General features: G+C 41.4%; 1 protein-coding gene across 2 annotated transcripts in view; it reads left to right on the top strand.

Annotated features, from left to right (window-relative positions):
• GRIK2 (glutamate ionotropic receptor kainate type subunit 2) overlaps window positions 1-20047 on the top strand; it is a 656874-nt gene that overhangs the window by 539130 nt on the left and 97697 nt on the right. The window lies entirely within an intron of this gene.

Below are 20047 nucleotides of genomic sequence, written 5' to 3'. Positions count from 1 at the left end.
CACAAAAAATCTCTGAAATTTTGGTGCTGCTAGCCTGAAAGCTTCCCCCTTCCCCGCAGGCCAAAAATGGAAAAACACTAAAAAATAAAAAAAAAATCACAACTGAGCCTGAGTTTTTGCGTGCCCCCTCCCCCATGCGCGCACACGGTGCAACGCACACCCCCTGGCCCCCTGGAAGCTATGCCTCTGGTACATTGGCACAATGACACCTCTTCTGGCATTCACCACATGTTTTTAGAAAGTGGGTGAGGCCAAATAGGGTTTTTGCCCAGCAAGATTTCTGATTGACTATTAGAGATTTGATTGGTTGTATGGATTTTTTAATGTTGCATTGTAGCAGCTATGAACAACAGATAAGAAAAAAAAACACTCATACAGTAGATTACATTAACGTGTATATAGGAATCAGAAGAAACAATGAATCCAGAACAAAAGCACAACAGAAAACAAAAGCAATGTGATAACAGCACAGAGACCACAAAACAAAATGAACTGAAATGCACAAAAATCTGCAGGAGATTAGGTAAATCCAGTAAATCCAGATGAGCAACATTGCAGGGTGAGTGTGCAAAAGTAAGAGATTCTCGCTTATATTTTATTATGGCTTACATTGCATGGTGCCTTGAGTTCCTGTAAGCTAGAAAGACAACTAATAAATGTTTTAAATAAAAATAAAAACACATTCAGAAACAGGATGATAAGAATGGAGCTGGTCCATCATTGGTATCACATGTTCATATGAGCTTATACCTGTCAACAAATTTGCAGCCATATTTTGGACTAATTGAACCCTTTGTCTTTCTCTTCAAGTTTAATGATAAAAATGATACATGAGCCTGTCCTTAGTGAGAATTTAACTTTAAGACAATTTGTCTTTTTATCTCTAATAAAGCCCTTATTTTATAGGTTATAAATGCAAGCTCAACCTGGTTACAAAATTAACTTACCAATAGGTGTATCAAACTAATAAGTTCAAAATATAACTGGGTAAATGTTTATCAAATCTGAAAAAAAAATAAGCATCCAGCCAATATGGGAAAAGCATTCAAAAAGGCATAATAAATCACTACTGTAGCAAAATGCATTTTGTATTATAATAAAGCGGAATCATTTTATGAAATATAAGGAGCTATATTGACATATAGGTTATGTGACAGCATTTTTAACAACTTGCATTGGATTATCAGTAAAATAGATTGCCTATAAAAGTAGTACATAAACAATAAAAATAATCTAATAGGGAAACTGCTGAACTGGAAAGGATACAAAAGTTCAGCTGCAGTTTTACAGTGTGTTGTGTGGATTTTGGGAGGTTTGTTGTTTCACTGCAGCCATTGTCCCAGTTGTACAGTTGTAAGTTCTATTTATTCCACTGATTACAAGATGGGGGTGGACTACATATGGCCCTTCCGCACTTGCAGAATATAGCACTTTCAATCCACTTTCACAACTGTTTGCAAATGGATTTTGCTCTTCTGCTGCAAAGTGCATTGAAAGTAGATTGAAGTGCCTTATTCTGCATGTGAGGAAGGGACATCCCTGAAAAAATATATATAGTACATGATCTGCACCATGGCTATAGCTCATAGGACTATTTACCAAACAGACGCTCACCATGCTGTCCAGAGTCTTCAAGTACTTGCTATGTGACGCTGATTTAAAAAAATGAGATTTCCAAAGTGATAGCATCTTTATATGTAGAAATTTGTTCTAACCATATTGTAGAGTTTTCATGTGCCTGGGCAAGATATTTTTGATTGTGTTCCCATGATATGTGTATCCAAATAGGACTTTAAAAAAAAAAACCCTCAAGAATTCATAGGGTACAATCCTAAGGACACTTGCCTGTGAGGAAAAAAACAACAGTGGACTATAACAGGACACTTCTGAGGCGAAACTTGAACTCATAGGCCTTTTTCTCATGAGTTGTTTATAACAAATCTTTCTGCCAAACGCTAGCCTCAGTGCTTATAAAAGAAGGTCTCCGAGGTCGGGACTGCAGTCTCTTCTGGCCTGCCCAGAGGGGAGGTCAGAAGAGACTGCAGGCTGCCAGCTGGGAGCCCAGCCGGCAGGAGGGGAAGGAAGGGAGTGGGGAGTCCAGGGTGAGGTTGAGGGCACTTGGAGGCAGCAGGAAGTCCTGCTGTCTCATCATTTTTGCATGCCTCAGACGGGGTCGAGGCATGCAAAAACGAGGCAGCAGAACTTCTTAGTCACGGGGGGGGGGGCGATTTTGCACCCCCCACGTGACCAGAAGAGTGGCGCCCGGGCAGATACGCCACTGCCTTCTGGCTACTTTTATCTTTTTCTCTATTTCCCATGGCTTGTTGATCAAGAAGGCAGCAAAAAGTTGAAAGAAGGTTTCATCAATTTAAGTGAATCATCTAGTTTGTCTATATCAGTAACTATAAGATCCTGGTAATATCATAAATTGCATCATGCTATACCTTTTCTCACCAAAAGATAGAAGCTGTATTGTGATCAAATACCACTCTTCTTCTGTGGAACGCTCTGCTGTGGGTGTGGCTCTTCAGGAGCAGACCTACAAGTGGAGCATTCCACAGGAAGAAGTGGGGTATTTGGTCACAACTGAGCTTCTATCTTGTGGTGAGACAAGGTATGATGTCTACATTGATTAATTTAGATGTCACATTGTTAGGGTTCAAGACTTGAAAATCTTTTGCTTGTGCCAGGATCTGTTTGGCTTTGTCTTACTTTTAAATTAATCACTTCTCTGATCACAGTCTGCTAATATTATTTTAATTTTTTCTTTGACTTTCATTTTGATTTTCTTACATTATAGAGGAAGATTGATTGCTTTCATATCTTGGAATGACAAACCAGTTTGTGCCCCTATTTATAGATTCCGGGCTCACAGCCAGTTACCTTGGAAACTGTTTGAAGCACATCATCATGAAGAGTTGTTCTATCAGAATCATCCAACTGCCCTTCAGTCCTCTTTTGCCTATTGCTCAGCAGCTAGCAAACTGGCACTGGCACTTGCACCTAGTCAAGGGCAATTTGTTAACTAGAATGAAGGACTGTAGCAGGGGAAAAACTCCTGCAAGTTTCAGGGTCCCAGACCATTAAGGGCTTTAAAAGTTAAAACAAGTACCTTGAACCTGATTGGGAAGCAAATCGGCAACCAGTGCAGCTAATGGAGAATGGGTTGGACAGAAACTCTCCAAGGGGTCCTTGTTAGGACACTTGCAGCTGCATTCTGTACCAATTGAAGCTTCTGGAGAAGTCTTGGGTGCAGCCCTATGTAGAGCGAGTTATAGTGATCCAGCCTGAAGGCAACCTTGTAGATCACTGTGCCCAAGTCAAAACAAGACAGGTAAGGGACTAATTGTCAAATAAGGCAAATATTATAAAAGGCTATTCTGGCAGCAGTCTAGAACTGCTGTTCAGTGATCAGTCATGCATCCAGGACAACACCCAGGTTCCTGAAGAATCTTGAAAAAGAGTTGTATTGTGTTCTATCAGTCTAAGATAATTCATGCGTCCCAGCTCAGTCACAGAATTACCTTATCTTGAAAAGCTGACATAGACAATCATAAAGAAAAGTACCTAGGGAAGTAATTCACAAAAATTTAGAAAAAAAATTGCAGAGAGCAACATTGCAGTTTTCAAACTTCTGGCATAATTTTATCCTGGTATGGGGTATGGCATCCAACATTCTGGTTCTATATTCAGTTCACTTATACAACCTTGGAAAAAATAATCAATGTAGAGAATAACGGTTGTCAAAAACTTCTATACAGAAGAGTTAACATTCCAAGTTGATCAAATGATTTTGGATTTTTTTGAAAAAAAAGTTCAACATTTTTCTAATAATTCGAAGGACTAACATTAGTGGCAGTAACTTTTGAACGTCAACCCAGACATGGTATAAGAGCTCTGTGATGAAAATATGTCACATTTATAAAGCTAAGTAGCAGCCCTATGAAGCCACTTGGAAGATGAGGGGGGAGTTCCTGAGGTTGGACATTTAACCCTTTTCTCTTTTACTTCTTCAGTGATTTAAATCACCACTTTGCATCTGAAAGGCACTCTCTCATGGAGATAACTGCAGCTTCAGAGGACCAATTTAAATTCTTATGACACATATGATGTTAAAACAGTAACCTTTTCCTCATCTTCAGAGCAGAGGAGTAGAATGATCAGTCTCTTCTAAAAAACTATAATACATTATGATTATTAATCCCTCACATCATGTTGTTATATGTCTTAATTTAGTTTTCCAAGAGCTAGGAATTTCACTACTGAAGTAGAATAGTTTTTGCAAGAAAGAAGAATATATTTCCAGCAGACAGCAAGATCTTGTGCACTTGATGCAGGAGCAGACTTAAAGTGGGAAAAGTAGGAAAGGAACCAGAGAAGGTTTTATGGGAGGATGGAGAAAGGGGGGGGGGGACCAAGAAGGAAAGCTAGCTTGTGAAAACCCAGTTTTCAAGTTTCACCATTGGTTTGGCATCTTGCAATTACAATAATTAAAGGCATTGTGTCATTGTTTGTGCTAAAGTGGTCAAATGCTTAAAATTAGTTGTGTGCTACTGAAATCAAAACTGTTACTTCTATTTAAGTACATTTAAAACTATGACAGTTTTCTCCCATTGTTTTTAATTTTGTTTTCTCCTGTCTTTAGGATTGTTTCCGCATAGCAAAATCATACCTGTGTACCACTGGTTTTTTAAATCTAAGTCTATTTTACCCTGGGGTGTCCATTCACATGGCTGCCCATTTTTGAAGGAATCCAGTGAAGTCCAGGAGGAAATATTCCAGTTTATTTTGCAAGAGCCTGGGACTTCGGAACAGCAAACATATCTGAGCTTGCCCGGTGTCACGTGTTCTGATTGGCTGTTGTTTTTGAGTGGCAGCTTGAATGAACGTTGGGGGGGGGGAGATCAGGCAGCTAGGCGGGAAAAATAAATTGGTCCTGCTCCCAGCTGGTGTTTGCACCATAGCAGGTTCTAGCAAGTTCACCCTGGGATTTTTTAAAAGAACCACCAATTAGGCATTTTTTTAATACCCTGGGATGAGGGAAATATCACGGGGCAAACCCGCTTTAGGATCAGGAACCATTCAGAATTGTACAGAACGGGGCATTTCTGTTGCTCAACCCAGGATATTTTGACCATGCGGAAACAGCCTATGCTTATTTAGTTGGTCACTAAACTAGTTCAAATTAGTGATGGTGTCAAATTCTGAAGTGTGTTTTGTGAGTTTGAGGAATGGATTCCTCTAATTTGAAATTTCCATCCACATTTTGAGATAAGTCTAAATGTTTTCTGAAGATCAGGTCCAACTCACATCAAGCACACTACCAGCTACTATCCTGGTTATATGTAAAGCTATTTTTCTAGGAGAAGGTTGTACTGACCGTGGGGAGGGCTGGCTTCCTGCAGATTCCTTGCAGGCATCATTAAGACACAGGTCTTTCTGAGCATCCTCAGAAGCATGTATAAATTATGTGAATGAGGAGGTGGACGAACTACTCATTTAATTTGCAGATAACACCAAATTGGGAAAAGCAGCGAACACATCAGAAGGTACAGAGGGAATTCAAATGAGATCTGAACACACTGGAAAAGTGGGCAGATGGGAACAAGATGCAATTCAACAAGGACAAGTGCAAAGTTCTACATCTGGGTAACAAAGATGAAAAACATGCTTACTGGAAAGGGGATATACTTCTGGTTGTGTGTGAACAAGATCTTGGGGTATGGGTGGACTGTAAGCTAAACATGAGCAGCCAGTGTGATGCCATGGCAAAAAAGGCTAATGCAATCTTGGGATTTATCAATAGTGGCATAACATCTCCAGATGTCATCTGTATTTGTAACATATATACACAAGTATATATGTAAGCATGTAAGTATTCCTGCTGGCCACTCATAAGCATTTTACAGTATATTAAATATGCTGCATTTTTAAGCAGTATGCATGCATTTTGTGCTCAGATATTTTTATCAGTCTATGAAATGTCTGATTCTAATTGATTCTGGGCTGCCACAAGCATAAGGAAGAGTAAGATATAAATAAATGACTATCACATAAGAAGTGTCCTAGAGTTGTAAATGCAGCTTTAATTGTTTTGTTCTCAAGCTTTGCTTTACTAAATCAAATCAAATAAGTCCTTTATTGGCATAAGCAAAGAATATACATAACTTTATTAAGCAAATCTTGGGAATAATATAAATTTGTGCTGGAGAGAACTGAAGTATCTTGTTTGCAGCCTTACCTCTATCTTTGAGTACGTGTCGAAGCATCCATTTATTATGCTGAAAGCTGTGTCAGGAATTTGAATGTAAAAATGGATTTAGTATGTGAAAGATGTCATTAAAAAAAACATAGGGAGAAGGAGCCAGGAGATTTTATGTTTTAAAATATTTAAAAACCTGACAAATTTGTCATGCTATAGGAAGTGGACTGGATTGTTGTCAGAAATTGTTGTCCCATAATTTACAGAATAGTTTTTCAGAGCAAAGAGAATACATATTGACTATAAATGTATAAAGTTTCTGCAGTACCCTTCTTCTCTGAGATGTCCATAGCCTCTCCCTTTTTTGTTTTCTTCTCTTCTTCCTACCTATCAGCCAACTTACTTTATCTGTATTCCTGTGAGAACTTGTAGGGGTAATTCACTTGCCCCTGTATCTCATCCTCACGCTATTTCCTCTTTTCCTTTTACTGGAAGTTCCCCTAGCCTCACCATTCCTTGGTCCTTTCTCTCCTTCCTACCCACACATCATCCTACCTTTTCACTGTCCCTTTCAGCTGTGTTTAATATTTATTTTCTTCATTTATATCCTGCCTTTCTCCACAGTGTGGACCCAAAGCATTTTACATTATCCTCCACTCCTCCATTTTGTCTTCACAATGACCTTGTGAAGTAGAATAGGTTAAAATTAAATAACTGGCCCAGAGTATCCTAATGAGCTTCCACAGCAGAATAGGAATTAAAAGGAGGATCTCCCAAGTCCTAGTCTCTTTCTGCATTGGCAGAATAGAGCGCTTCAGGGACGGCAAAAACGCTGTCCCTGGGGAGGGGTTTGCACAGCCAGCGCTGCTGCATCGCAGCAGCACCGGTCTTGCCACCCCTGAGCGGCGCGAAGATGCTGCTTCTGAGGTTTTTCGGAAGCACCGTCTTCCAACCACTGCCATGCGAACTGCAGTGGCTGGAAGGTGCCATTTCCCCCCCCCCCACCATCTCTGAGTGCTGTACCTTGTCTCCTGGCTTCTGGTGTGTTGCAGAGGCCAGGGGACACACCCCCTGGCCTGCGACTCCAGAGCTGCCGCTCCAGCCTGCGCGGGGGGGGGGTGTCCCCTGGCTTCTGCGATGTGCCGGAAGCCAGGAGACGAGGGACGGCGCAGAGATGGCGCAGCCTGTGCGAAGGCTGCACTGCCACCTGCACCCCTACCGGGACTGTTCGTGCAAACGGTTCTGGGGGGGGTGCATCGGCATTGTTTATGCCAACGCACCCCCGCTCACGCCCATGTGGAAAGGGCCTAAGTCTGAAACTCTAACCAGTATGCTACACTGAGTTTTGTAGGATGGCAGGTATTGAACATTAATAAGCAGCTGTATCTGAATGAGTCATGTAAGTCATGTAACCGCAAATTGTCTTGGTGGTTTTTACATGGCCTGGCTCCAATGAGTCCTCTCTCAAAGGACAAAACAACCCTGGAAAGAGTTCTGCCCCTCCCCCTGCCTTTTCCTGACAGAAATGGAAGTTTGAAGACTGACAATTGTGGTGTGGTTGCCAAGTTATGCCAGTGACAGCATCTGTTCCTAAATCTACAGGCACTCCTTTTGTAAGTTGGGAAGATTTATTACTATTTCAGATTTTTCACCAAATCTCGAGCATTCCTTGGGTTTGCAGGAAGTTCTGTCTTGCCTCTCCATGTCCCCAGTCTCCATATTTAAATATCCACAGAGGGGGCCATGTTGAGAATTGGATGGATTAATTTTAGAACTTAATTGTGTAATCTGAAACCCCCATGTTGTGAAGCAGATTTGCATCACTTTAAGGAGAATTAGGCAGTTTCCCCACTTTTAAATGACGTCCGTTTCGTCTGGTCCAGGACCTTTTTAGCCCGAGGGTTGTGTTCCCCGGGCTTCCCCACTGCCCTGCGCCCTGCGCGGGGTCATCAAAAGGCACTGTTTTGAGCAGTGCCAGAATGAGGAGCCTTTGCCAAGGAGCACAGTTTTGGAAATGCCCGTCCACTCTGCTCAGGCATCGCAAAAAGCTGAGGGGGCACAAGAGCAGCAGAGTCGAGGAGGCTGTGTTGTAGCCGCCCCTGTAGTGGGGAGTGCAGTTGGACCCCGCGCTACCCGGCGAGAGTAGCGCGCAGCAAACAGTGAGTGGGGAAAGGGCCTTATTCAACTAAATCACCTTAAAGTTCCAGAAAGTACATGACTAAACGGTGACAAGAGTATTTTGCATTGCTGGTTTCTTCCCCCGCTCCCCCTTCCCTTTTGCTGCTTCACAAAGCTTCCAACTTTTCTGAAAAGGGAAAATGAGTAGGGAAATAGACATCAGTATTTTGTTATATACTTATCTAGCTATCCAAGTTCTGGCTGTGCAATTGTATATGCATATATGAAGGCAGAGTTAATGAAGCTTTCCTGCCATACAGGAACAGCACACAAGTTTCACTGTCTGAGAATTCACTCATGTGTGTAAAGGCTCTCTTTAATAGCTTTAAGAGGTTTTTTTTGTTAAGCTTTATTCAGATGGAAGTTAAACTGTTTCTGCCAGTGATGTTGAAACTTTTAGGGTCAGGATCAGTGAGAAAGAAAAGATTAGAATCTGGCCACCCGGATTGCTCTTTGTTGTGATGTACTACATAGCATATAGTGCTATCAGTGTAAAACATAATCTCTCCCCTTCACCTGGGCCTGATGAATGTCCTTTATTTATTCAGTGGGACTCATGTTATTAACAGGTTCCTGTTCTCACAATTCATTTTTAAAACAATGGGATTAGAAGGGTATAATTCTGTTTTGGATGACTTTGTCATCCTCATATAGAGAACAAGTCTCTGATAAGACTTCTGCTATCATTCTCTTGCCCCACATAAGGGTTTAGTATTGTTTGATGTCTGAGAGCAACATGGCTACTTTCTGAAACTTTGCACATGCACAACATCTCATTTAAACTGGGCCTTCAGACCCAGCACATGTAACATAATGGAACCATAAAGCAGGAAGGCATTGCAATTTTGCATTTAAAGTCGGTCTAGGTTCTCAGTATAGGCAGGTGAAGATGGCAGAAAAATCTTGCAAATAAGTGTTAAAATGAGAATAGAGGAACAAAATGATTAAATCATATGTTGACATAGTCCAAAAACTGACAAGTATGCTTTAGTTAGTGTTTCCAAGTTTTCTAAACATATTTAAAAATACATCTGGGCCAGGTTTTATAATTAGATATCTGATCATGAGTGTATATTGGCTCCTTGGTAATCTTGAAGGTTCAGACATGACTCAACAATCATTACCCAGAACCCTTCTTTTAAGGATTAGAATTACAGAGTTGGTTTTTAGTATTGTTTTCATTAAAGTTAATCTATTTTAAATTCTGAAGTTTCACAGTTGGGCAGGTTATATGATTATCTTTCTCACTCTCCCATGTATTGAAGAAATTAATGTCTGGCCATTGCTTTCACATGCTGCACGTGAGCTCCCAAAGGCACCTGGTGGGCCACTGCGAGTAGCAGAGTGCTGGACTAGATGGACTCTGGTCTGATCCAGCAGGCTAGTTCTTATGTTCTTATGTTATGGCAATTAGATTGTCTGCCTGTAGATGGCACTAGTAGTGTCAGTGCAAGTCCTGCTGGGATAGCCAGGCATTGCTGAAAGCAAAGATTCAGTCAGTTTCAGCTACAGTCATGAAGTTGTTCCTATTTGCATTTGCTGCTCTCTTGCCTGAGGCTAATTACAGATTATTCTTTTTGACATCCAAATGGACATAATGACATAATTTAAAATATTTTTAAAAGACCAGAGAGAGAGACAGTTTTTGTGCTCTCTTCTTCAGATAACTCATACCTAAGTTTACCAGTAAATAGGAATTGCAAAGCAGTTTTTCATGGGCACTTCACATAAACATGTTACCCAAAATGGTGGGACGCAACGACCCTTTTGGTTGGGGAAATTAGCTGCAGAGCGCAATATATATATATTGCCTATGTATACGGGTTTCAGCTCACTATAAGAAACCAGCAGAGAAAATAAATTCTTTTCAGTGGCTTTATTGGGAAAATAACAAATGGAATAAAATAAAATCTCACTTACAATCACTCAATTACTGGAGTAAAAACACACACACACAAGGTTCCCTAGGATGTAATTTAGAGGTGAAAGACAGGTTTTGGATATATAGAGAGAGAAGGGATGGGGCATCAAAGAATATATTTACCAGTCTTGTAGTGGATGTCCAGGAGACAGAAACCTAATGGCAGACTCTGGATGATCAGTGCTATTGGAACAATATTATCGAGCACCATGATGTGATAATATTGAACACCTGACTGGGGTGGATTGGGCTTTTATAGGGCAAAACATATCTTGGGGCAGGGGAAATCCTTTAACAAAGGATGTTTCCTACTGTTCCAGGATGAGGTAATAGTCAGAGTGTCAGAACATTGACCTGATGGCTGACCCATTATCTTGATGGGTTTTGCCAGCTGTTGGACAATACAGGTAATGACCCTTAATGGGTGTTACAACATATATGGTCACAAGAAGGATGAGTCAGAGGAAGACTCTTAAGTAGATTAAGAGAGGTAGACAAAATAACTGTGTTTGCCCAGGTGTGCTATTGTCCATATTCAAATGCTGTTTCCTGAGTATGAGCTAGGCATGAGGTGAGTGTATGTGTCCTTCTTTGTTCGCAAGTTCAGACACAGTCTCCAAATGAAGTTTCTGAATCCAAACAGACTTCTGCTTTCAGGGCACTGTTCTGCCAGGTCTGACAGGGCAGCATTCCGGGAGAAAGACTATTCTATCTCCCTCCACACTACCCAGATCAGGTTGGCTACAAGCAGGACATAAATAAATCCTGAACTTTTTAGAAAGATATGAGTTCAATTTTGGAAACACTGTAGTCTTCACAGGGGTGTATCTATGGAAAATGGTGCCCAAGACAAGCTCTCGAATGGCACCCACCCCCGCTGCTCTGGGTGCCATGCTCTGCCCAGATGCCCCAGGTCAAACTCCTCTCCCAAAACACACACACTGTCTATTTCCCTGCGCTAAGTTATACTCCAGCCCTATTGTAATTCTTCTGCCTTATCCTGTTTGAAGGAGCATTTGGAGCAATCTCTCTGTTCCATGGATCACTAGGATTTTCATTCATTCCCTTTTTTCCCAACAGGAACTCAATGTAGCTCCACACCAGGGACCTGAAATGGGGAGGGGGCCTAGTAGGGGGCTCAGCATCTGGTCAGTGCCCAACCATCCAGGGAGGAGGAGGTAAAAAAACAGTTTTGTTGCGGTACGTTGTTGGAGAGTCCCAGGGTCGTGGCAGTGGCTTGCTGCTTCCCTGTTCTCTCTAGCCCATAGGAAGTGGTGAGCAAAGCAACAAGTAATTGAGGTGAGTTTGGGCACTGGGTAATCCCTGCTCGCCGTTTGAGTTGACTGGGCTCTCCCTGCTAGAGTGGTGAGCTGCTCTGTCAGTTTTGGACTTCCACATGGTTGCATCTTTGTACTGCTTGTCCATTCTTCTTTCCCTTTCACTGTGGTGTAGCAAAAGAAAGAAGCAGTGGCATATCTGCCTAGGGATAAGGGGGTCAAATGTCCCCGGGCGCCCCCTTCTGGGGGGCGCAAAAATGCTGGTTCGTTTGTGTGTGTTTTGAATTTTTTACTTTTTTTCAGGGTTTTGCCTGCAGGGGGCTCTGTTTTTTGGCTAGCAGCACCACAATTTCAGGGATTTTACAGCAGACTCTCTGATGATACCACCCAAATCTGGTGAGCTCTGGTTCAGGGGGTCCAAAGTTATGGGCTCCCAAAGGGGGTGCCCCCATATCTCATTGTTTCCAATGGGAGCTAATAGAATATGGGGGCTACACCTTTGAGGGTCCATAACTTTGGATCCCCTGAACCAAACTTCACCAAACCTGGGTGGTGTCATCAGGAGAGTCTCCTAAAAATATCCTTAAATTTTGGTGCTGCTAGCTTAACAATTGCACCTTTGACAGCAGGCACCACCCACATTTCTCCAGATTCTCCTTTTAAATCCTATGCTGGGGATAATTAGGAAAGGAATTGATAATAAAACTTCAAAGATTGTCATGCCCTTATATAAAGCAGTGGTGCAACCACACTGTGTTCAGCTCTGGTCGCCACATCTCACAAAGGATATTGAAGAGAGAAAAAGTGCAGAGAAGGGCAACGAGGATGATTGAGGGACTGGAGCACCTTCCTTATGAGGAGAGGTTGCAGCGTTTGGGACTCTTTAGTTTGGAGAGGAGACGTCTGATAGGGGATATGATTGGAGTCTATAAAATTACGCATGAGGTAGAAAATGTTGACAGAGAGAAATTTTTCTCTTTCTCACAATACTAAAACCAGGGGGCATACATTGAAAATGCTGGGGGGAAGAATTAGGACTAATAAAAGGAAACATTTATTCACACAACGTGTGATTGTTGTTTGGAGTATGCTGCCACAGGAGGTGGTGATGTTCACTAACCTGAACAGCTTTTAAAAGGACTTGGTCAGATTTATGGAGGAGAAGTCGATCTATGGCTACCAATCTTGATCCTCCTTGATCTGAGATTGCAAATGCCTTAGCAAACCAGGTGCTCAGGAGCAGCAGCAGCAAAAGGCCATTGCTTTCACATCATGCGTGTGAGCTCCCAAAGGCACCTGGTGGGCCACTGTGAGTAGCAGAGTGCTGGACTAGATGGACTCCGGTCTGATCTAGCAGGCTCTTTATTATGTTCTTATGTTGTTTGGTAAATGTTTTGCTGGGGGTGATTTGTGAGAGATTTATATGCTTAATATCCACTTGTACTGGCTTTGAGCTGTTTTTCAGGCTAACAGCCTACCTCATAGGGTTGGTGGGAGGACAAAACTAGGAAAGAGTTGGTGGGGAGAGAGCCATGTATGTTTTGCTGGGGATGGGAGGTGTTTTGTGAGCTGTTGCATTGTTTGATCATGGTTGGGGAGGGTGGCTGCCCATATGGGGGGGGTGCCATTTCAGGTTTTGTCCCCAAGCTCCAATTTGACTAGATACGCCTCTGGAAAGAAGCAGAGGAAAAGGAAAAGAGGAGTGGGCAAAGAAGCAGTCATTTGAAAGTCCAGAACAACAGAGCAGCCTGCTGCCCACCAGGCCCAAAACAACAGAGCAGCCTGCTGCCCAGCTGACTTGAGTGGCTGACCAGAGATTGCCCAGTGCCCTAACTTGTGCACTGGTTTTTAGCTTGCCACCTCTCCTGCGGACTGGTGGAGGCAGGGAATCAATGGGTTGCCACCACAAGCCAGCAGTGACTCTCTGATTTTTTAAGGTACTATACCAGGGGTAGGGAACCTGCGGCTCTCCAGATGTTCAGGAACTACAATTCCCATCAGCCCCTACCAGCATGGCCAATTGGCCATGCTGACAGAGGCTGAAGGGAATTGTAGTTCCTGAACATCTGGAGAGCCGCAGGTTCCCTACCCCTGTACTATACCAAAATGTGTTTTTTGGCAGGGGCTGGGGAGGGGGACTGACCCAATGGTGCCCCCCATGTGATGCCTTCAAGTGACGCCTGGGTTATCTGTCCCCTCTTCCCCCACACCCAAATCTGCTACTGAGTCTTCAGCATGTTCCAAACATTATTTTGTGGAGCTTTGTTAAAACATGTACCATGATACCATTCCATACATATATATAATCATATAAGCCATAGAAAAATATAAATGGCAAAAAAGTAATTTCAGAAATAAATGTTCCTTAGAGGAGGGGAAATGATGGAAAACCAGGAGGGATTTTGGGGCATCTCAATGCTTTGCTGACACACCTCATGCATCTGGCAGCTATGTAAGTGCATTGCTGAGGGTTGCTGGGAACATTTGGGCAATTGGGGAAATCTCTATGGTTACATGGGCAAGGGTACCACCCAAAAATAAATCTTCTGGTGAGACCTGGCAATTTCAGAAAGCATTGATTTTTTTTTATTTTTACAACTGTAAGTCTTATTTTAATGGCACAATCACACTCTTTCCATATTCTACAGAAGGTCTGGGTTCAGCCAGCAACTTCAGACTGTTTCTTGTTCTACTGTAGCACTTTACTTTGGTTCTGATAAGTCTTACAATAGTCACCTCATAAATGGCCACATCAGTACAGGGAAATAAAAGTTTCTATAAATATCAAATATTATTTATGATTTAGCTTCACCTTTTCTCCTCATGGTAAGGCTGGACTGGCTGGACCCACTGGATCTCTGGGGCCCAATAAGGTCTCTCCTCTTTCCCCAGACTTGTATCCTGGTTGGTTTGCAGTTTTTGTTTAATGTATATGTGGTTTGCTTTGTGTTATATCTGTTAATTAAAGTGATTTACTAGCATACTTATCTTCCAACACCTTACTAAATATGCCAATTCAAAGAAGATATGAAAGAGAAGAAATAAAAGTAATTAGCATATACTGGTTAAATGTGCCTGAGACAATTGTATAGTTTGTTTTGACAGAGGTGAAGCAATTAACCCCAAAGAAGGATGATTTTTGGATGATCTAATATTAACGCCTTTGCTGTCAGTTGATCTCTTCCAACCAACTGATATGTGTTAGGTTATGGGGGAGAGTTCACATGACAGCACCCTGCCTCCGCAAAAAAATGGAAAGCTGAAGTATTACCAAATTACTTCAGATTTTTTTTTAGATAAATCATGTGGAATATGTGGAATATGTGTGTAGGTGGAAAAGTGAGATTGTTGTCAGACACTTTTTCTGACTTAGCTTCATAGCATTTTAAAACGACTCCAAGTGGGGTGAAAAAAGCAAAGCCGAAGAATAATATGGTAAAAGAAAATGTTTAGTGGAAATATTAATCATACTTGATGTGGATAGATAAGGAAAATGAGAAATCTTTTGATTGAAATTGGAGACAGGTTCAGGTGGGTTTTCCAGGCTGTGTGGCCGTGGTCTGGTGGATTTTGTTCCTAATGTTTCACCTGCATCTGTGGCTGGCATCTTCAGAGGTGTATTACAGAGAAAAGTTTGTTTCTCAATGTGTCTAAGTGAGAAGGGAAAGTTTAGTGTGGTATATTGTCCATGTCCCAGGGTGGGGAACCAATAATTAAGTGTTTGGGTGGAACTTGCTATGCAAAGGTGTGGTTGAGTGCATTGTATTGCGGTGGGGTTATCAGTCCATTTTTTAAGTACTGGGAGCCAGAATTTGCTAATTTTTAACGTCTCTTCTTTCTTATTGAAGTTGTCCTGGTGTTTGTGAATTTCAATGGCCTCCCTGTGCAGTCTGACATAGTAAGCTTCTGAATTGTCCAGAAGTTCAGTGTTCTCAAATAAAATATTATGTCCAGTTTTGTTTAACACATGTTCTGCAACTGCAGATTTTTCAGGATGGTTAAGCCAACAGTGTATTTCGTGTTCCTTAATACGGGTGTGAATGCTGCGTTTTGTGGTTCCTATGTAGACCTTTGTTACCACAAAACGTTACCACTTTCCCTTCTCACTTAGACACAGTGAGAAACAGACTTTTCTCTGTGATACACCTCTGAAGATGCCAGCCACAGATGCAGGCGAAACATTAGGAACAAAATCCACCAGACCACGGCCACACAGCCCGGAAAACCCACCAGAACCAGTTGAATTCGGCCGTGAAAGCCTTCGACAATAAATTGGAGACAAATCACATCCTACATGCACACCCCAGCTAAACTAGTGATTTCGAACAAAATGAAACCTTTACAGCAAAACAAAGTTCATGAGAGCAGAATCTGATTGTGGATGCCCAGTGAGCAAATATTGAAGACTTCTCATTTGATCTTTCAAGACACAGGTCAGGACTCTAGATAAACCACGGGGAGTTTTTGTTTGCATCAGTGGTGAGGGGCGACAGAGTTTGGGGAAACACCAAGCATAGGAGAGCTTGTTTTGAAAGATGAAGTGACATTTCCTGAGGCTTTATATAATATTCATATGTCTTATATGAAGCTAAAAGAACAGTGCTCACAAATACATGCAGGAATATGGGGAAGCATATGAACTATATTTCTTACATTACCAGTGCACTGGATACACATACATTGTTGTTGTGTAAAGTGTGTAGTTTTGGAATCTGAAGTCCTGGGTTGACACAAACATTGTCCACTTTCTTTAGAAGAGTATGGCACTATTTTAGGTTATCCTAGACCCCTGAGTTACAATCTAAAATTGATTGACAAGTGAACATAACTTATAACTAGCATTGTATTTGAAGGCACTTCAGGGCTACAAGTTTCTAGAACAACCCTAGGTGGGTTCCAGCAATCACACTGACTAGTGGCTAAGAATGACAACCATTATAATAGGTAAGGTAAACAGAGAAAGTTCATCCAGTAAAAGGTGAGAAATTATAACTGGCAGGAGCAAACTGGGAAGTGACAATGGCCCTAGAGCAAATCAAACTGAGCAGCTCCTGCTGTGTTACACTACAGAAGCACTACAGAGCCACTCAGTTGACAATGAGCATTAGTTCTCTCGCTGCATCAGTGTAGGAGAATAGGCAATTTGTGAGCTTACACCAACTACCATGACTGATGAGGGATTTGGGCAATTTAGCACATTTTTATTTATTTATTTTTCAACTTCTGTCCTGCTGCTTCCTGACTGCCATCAGGCTTGGGGGGGCTAACAACCAGAAATACAATTCCAATGTCATACGCTTGAGGCCTGGGCAGAATTGCTGGAGGTTGGCTGTGCTTCCTGCAGGTCCCCAGTGGCACACTAAAACAGTGACCCACTAGGAAATTTCACAGTAAGTTAAATGGCTAATCTGCCCCTGATAGTCTATACATATTTAACTAGGTTTTCATGACTTCCAGTTACATAGTAGGATTGCATGGGGTTTCAGTCCTTCTGTTAATTTTAATCTAAGGCCATTAATGCATGTAGTGCTTACCTCATGGCTGTATGCTTTGCAGTGGGATTTTCCCACATATTTAGCAGGAAAAACCTACTGTGAAGCATCCACAGCTGAGCTGATCTGCCATTTGACCTGCCCTCTACTTCCTTGTTCAATCTGTGCAGGAGAGACTGCTCTTCTGTGGGTGGAGAAAGCTGGGAGGAGCAATAAAACTGGAAGAAAGGGGAACACATATTTATTTTCTTCGTTTTCCCTGAAAAGTCACACTTTGAAACCTTTCGGAAACCATGGACATTCTCAGATCTGAGAGTGCTGTGTGTTCCTGAGAGGTGAGTAACTGAAAATCCAACCTGAAGGAAATGTATACCACCATCTGGATGAAAAAAAAATCCCAGAATGAATCATAAAGTGTCATAAAGCACAAGGTTGAATGAGTGATGATATCACTGGAATGCCTAGGTGCTTTCTGATTTTACAATTGTTCAGAGATGCAATTACTCAAGGGAAATTATGAGACGGTCCCATGTACCTTCAGAGCCACAGCTTTAGCAAATTTAACAAGTGTCAGTGAAAATATGTCAAAAATAACACCTATCAACTATTTCATGATGTGACTTCTCTCAGTACATGTTAATGTATTTGTTTACATATGCACATGCACACACACCCAGCTACAAATGGCATCCTTACTGCTGCCATCTTTTATTATTTCTATCAGTATAGCACATATGGAAGGGCAACTATAGTCAGGATTGGGCTTAGATATAAAATTTAATAGTCAGCAGCCATTTTGGAATTCAATGGGGAAAATATTCAGAGGTGAAAAACTGGATTTTGAGCTACTACCAAGGCTGTCTGATAGGCAATACAGAACATCAGAATAATGGGCTACAGGGTAAAGTTCTCAGTCAAACACTTTAGTTTAGATCCCTCTGAAGTATTTCCACAGGTGGAAGAATATATACTAACTAGTACAGTTTCCTTACTGTCCCCAGTCTGTGACAATTGGAAATGCTTACCAAAATTCTGTCTCTGAGGTTCTCTGTCCCCAGGAACAAGGCTTCAGGAAACATTGCAGGCTGCAATGGGAGAGCTATATCCTTCCACTTATGGAAATGCTCGAGGGGATCTAAGCCATTGTCTCAGTAAAAAAATAATATTGTGTGTGTTTTTTCTGTGATTAAACCCTTTGGTTTTAATGATTTTTTTTCAAGGAAATTATTATGTTCTAAACTGTCAGAAGCTAAAATGTGTGATTATATTTATTTTAATAAGTGGCTGAAGTAACTAAGCAGAGGCACATAGAGACTTAAACATTCTCCCTCCTGCATCTCTCCTCTCAGGCTTGCTTTGTCCACTTGTCATTGCCTTGCATGTGTTATACTTACATCTTGCCTTACCATCTTTCTTTCTTCTGTTTCAAAGCTTTTACAATGCATTTTTCCCATTCAATTCAAAGATCTTTCATGCCTCATTCTTTGAGCAAGGGAGAAAGAAAGAAAATCCAGTACACCGGACAATTGTAGAATACAGTGAAAAAGACTTGTCAGCATTTGTAACAGTAGTTTAGCAGGTGCACTTCCTTAATCTGTACTATAGAATTTCACATCCCTGTTGATTTGACGCAGAACTTCTTCTTCTTCTTCTTCTTCTTCTTCTTCTTCTTCTTCTTCTTCTTCTTCTTCTTCTTCTTCTTCTTCTTCTTCTTCTTCTTCTTCTTCTCCTCTTCCTTAAGCAATTCAATCATCCCACAAGCTTTTGTTTTTGCTCCGTTATCCATTTCCTTACCTTGAATTTTCCCCATTACATTTATTCTAAAGCTTTCAAATCAAAGCTCCATTAATCTGTTACCAAGTGTGCCTTTAATTGACAGCCCAGAAGTAGAAAATAGAGTCCATCCTAAAAGTACCCAGATGGGTGGGACAAAGATTGCCTTTTTAAAGAAGTACTCTAACCCCTGCCTCTTTCAGAATACAGAGCTCTTGTCTTGTCATCATATATGTGTACACCCCTAAATTATTACGGTTAGACAAAGATTCAGCCAAAAAGTACAGAGAATCAGTGAATGTGAACTGGCACATATCCCTCCAAGTATTTCATAGCTTCCTCAGGTGAAGACCAAGAAGGCCATATAAAAATGCAATTTTAGAATATTTCTTCACCGTTTCCCCAGGATAGTCCTTCAGATGTGCTCTGTGCTGTGTTTTTTTAACTTAATTTTTCTTTTGATAGTGCTTGTTATTGCCCTTTCTTCACACCATGGTAACTCATTTATTCACGAAGACAGTCTAGTTCTAATTGTGTCAACTAGCTGTTCTAGATACTGTGTCAACTCCCTGTTCTAGATACTGATCAGTAATACACAGCAGAACTTGTATGTTAGATATAGTGAATATATTTTGCCATGAGACCATTGAAAAGGTGAAGGCTGTGATGGTATTACAATCAGATTTATTGTAAGAATTTCATGTAGTTAAGCCTAGCAGAGTGTTTGCAGTTCCTTTAGTGCATTCTGCAGACATTTCAGAACACACAATCATGCTGCAAAGATTACCCAATGATCTGTTGTCAGTAGCTGTTAGCTGATAACCAGAAATGAAGGAATACAGTTATTTATTCTAAGACACGTCAATTTAGTAACTAACCATAGGTCACTGTGATGCCAGCCATGGTTACATCTAGATTCGATTCTTGCATTGCACTGTTCATGGGACTGCCCTTGAGAATTGTTTGGAAAATTCAATTGGTACAGAATGCTGCTCCCAGGATGTTGTGGTAAGGACCATATCACTCCACTCTTGGGCCCATCTATACTAGGTACCAATGTGTTCATCATCATGTTTTCAGTGCAGTCCTACATGGGGACTCGGACTGTTCAGGCACAGACCAACTGCAAAGAATTAATTAGAAGCCTTCTAGAAGCTTCAGAGCACTTGTAGTGCTCTCCCCCTCCTATCTGGAGCTGAAAGTA

Source organism: Sphaerodactylus townsendi, linkage group LG01, assembly GCF_021028975.2.
Source record: "Sphaerodactylus townsendi isolate TG3544 linkage group LG01, MPM_Stown_v2.3, whole genome shotgun sequence".
NCBI lineage: Eukaryota > Metazoa > Chordata > Lepidosauria > Squamata > Sphaerodactylidae > Sphaerodactylus > Sphaerodactylus townsendi.
Note: the sequence above shows the minus strand (reverse complement) of the source record. Positions and strands in the feature narration are given on the sequence as shown.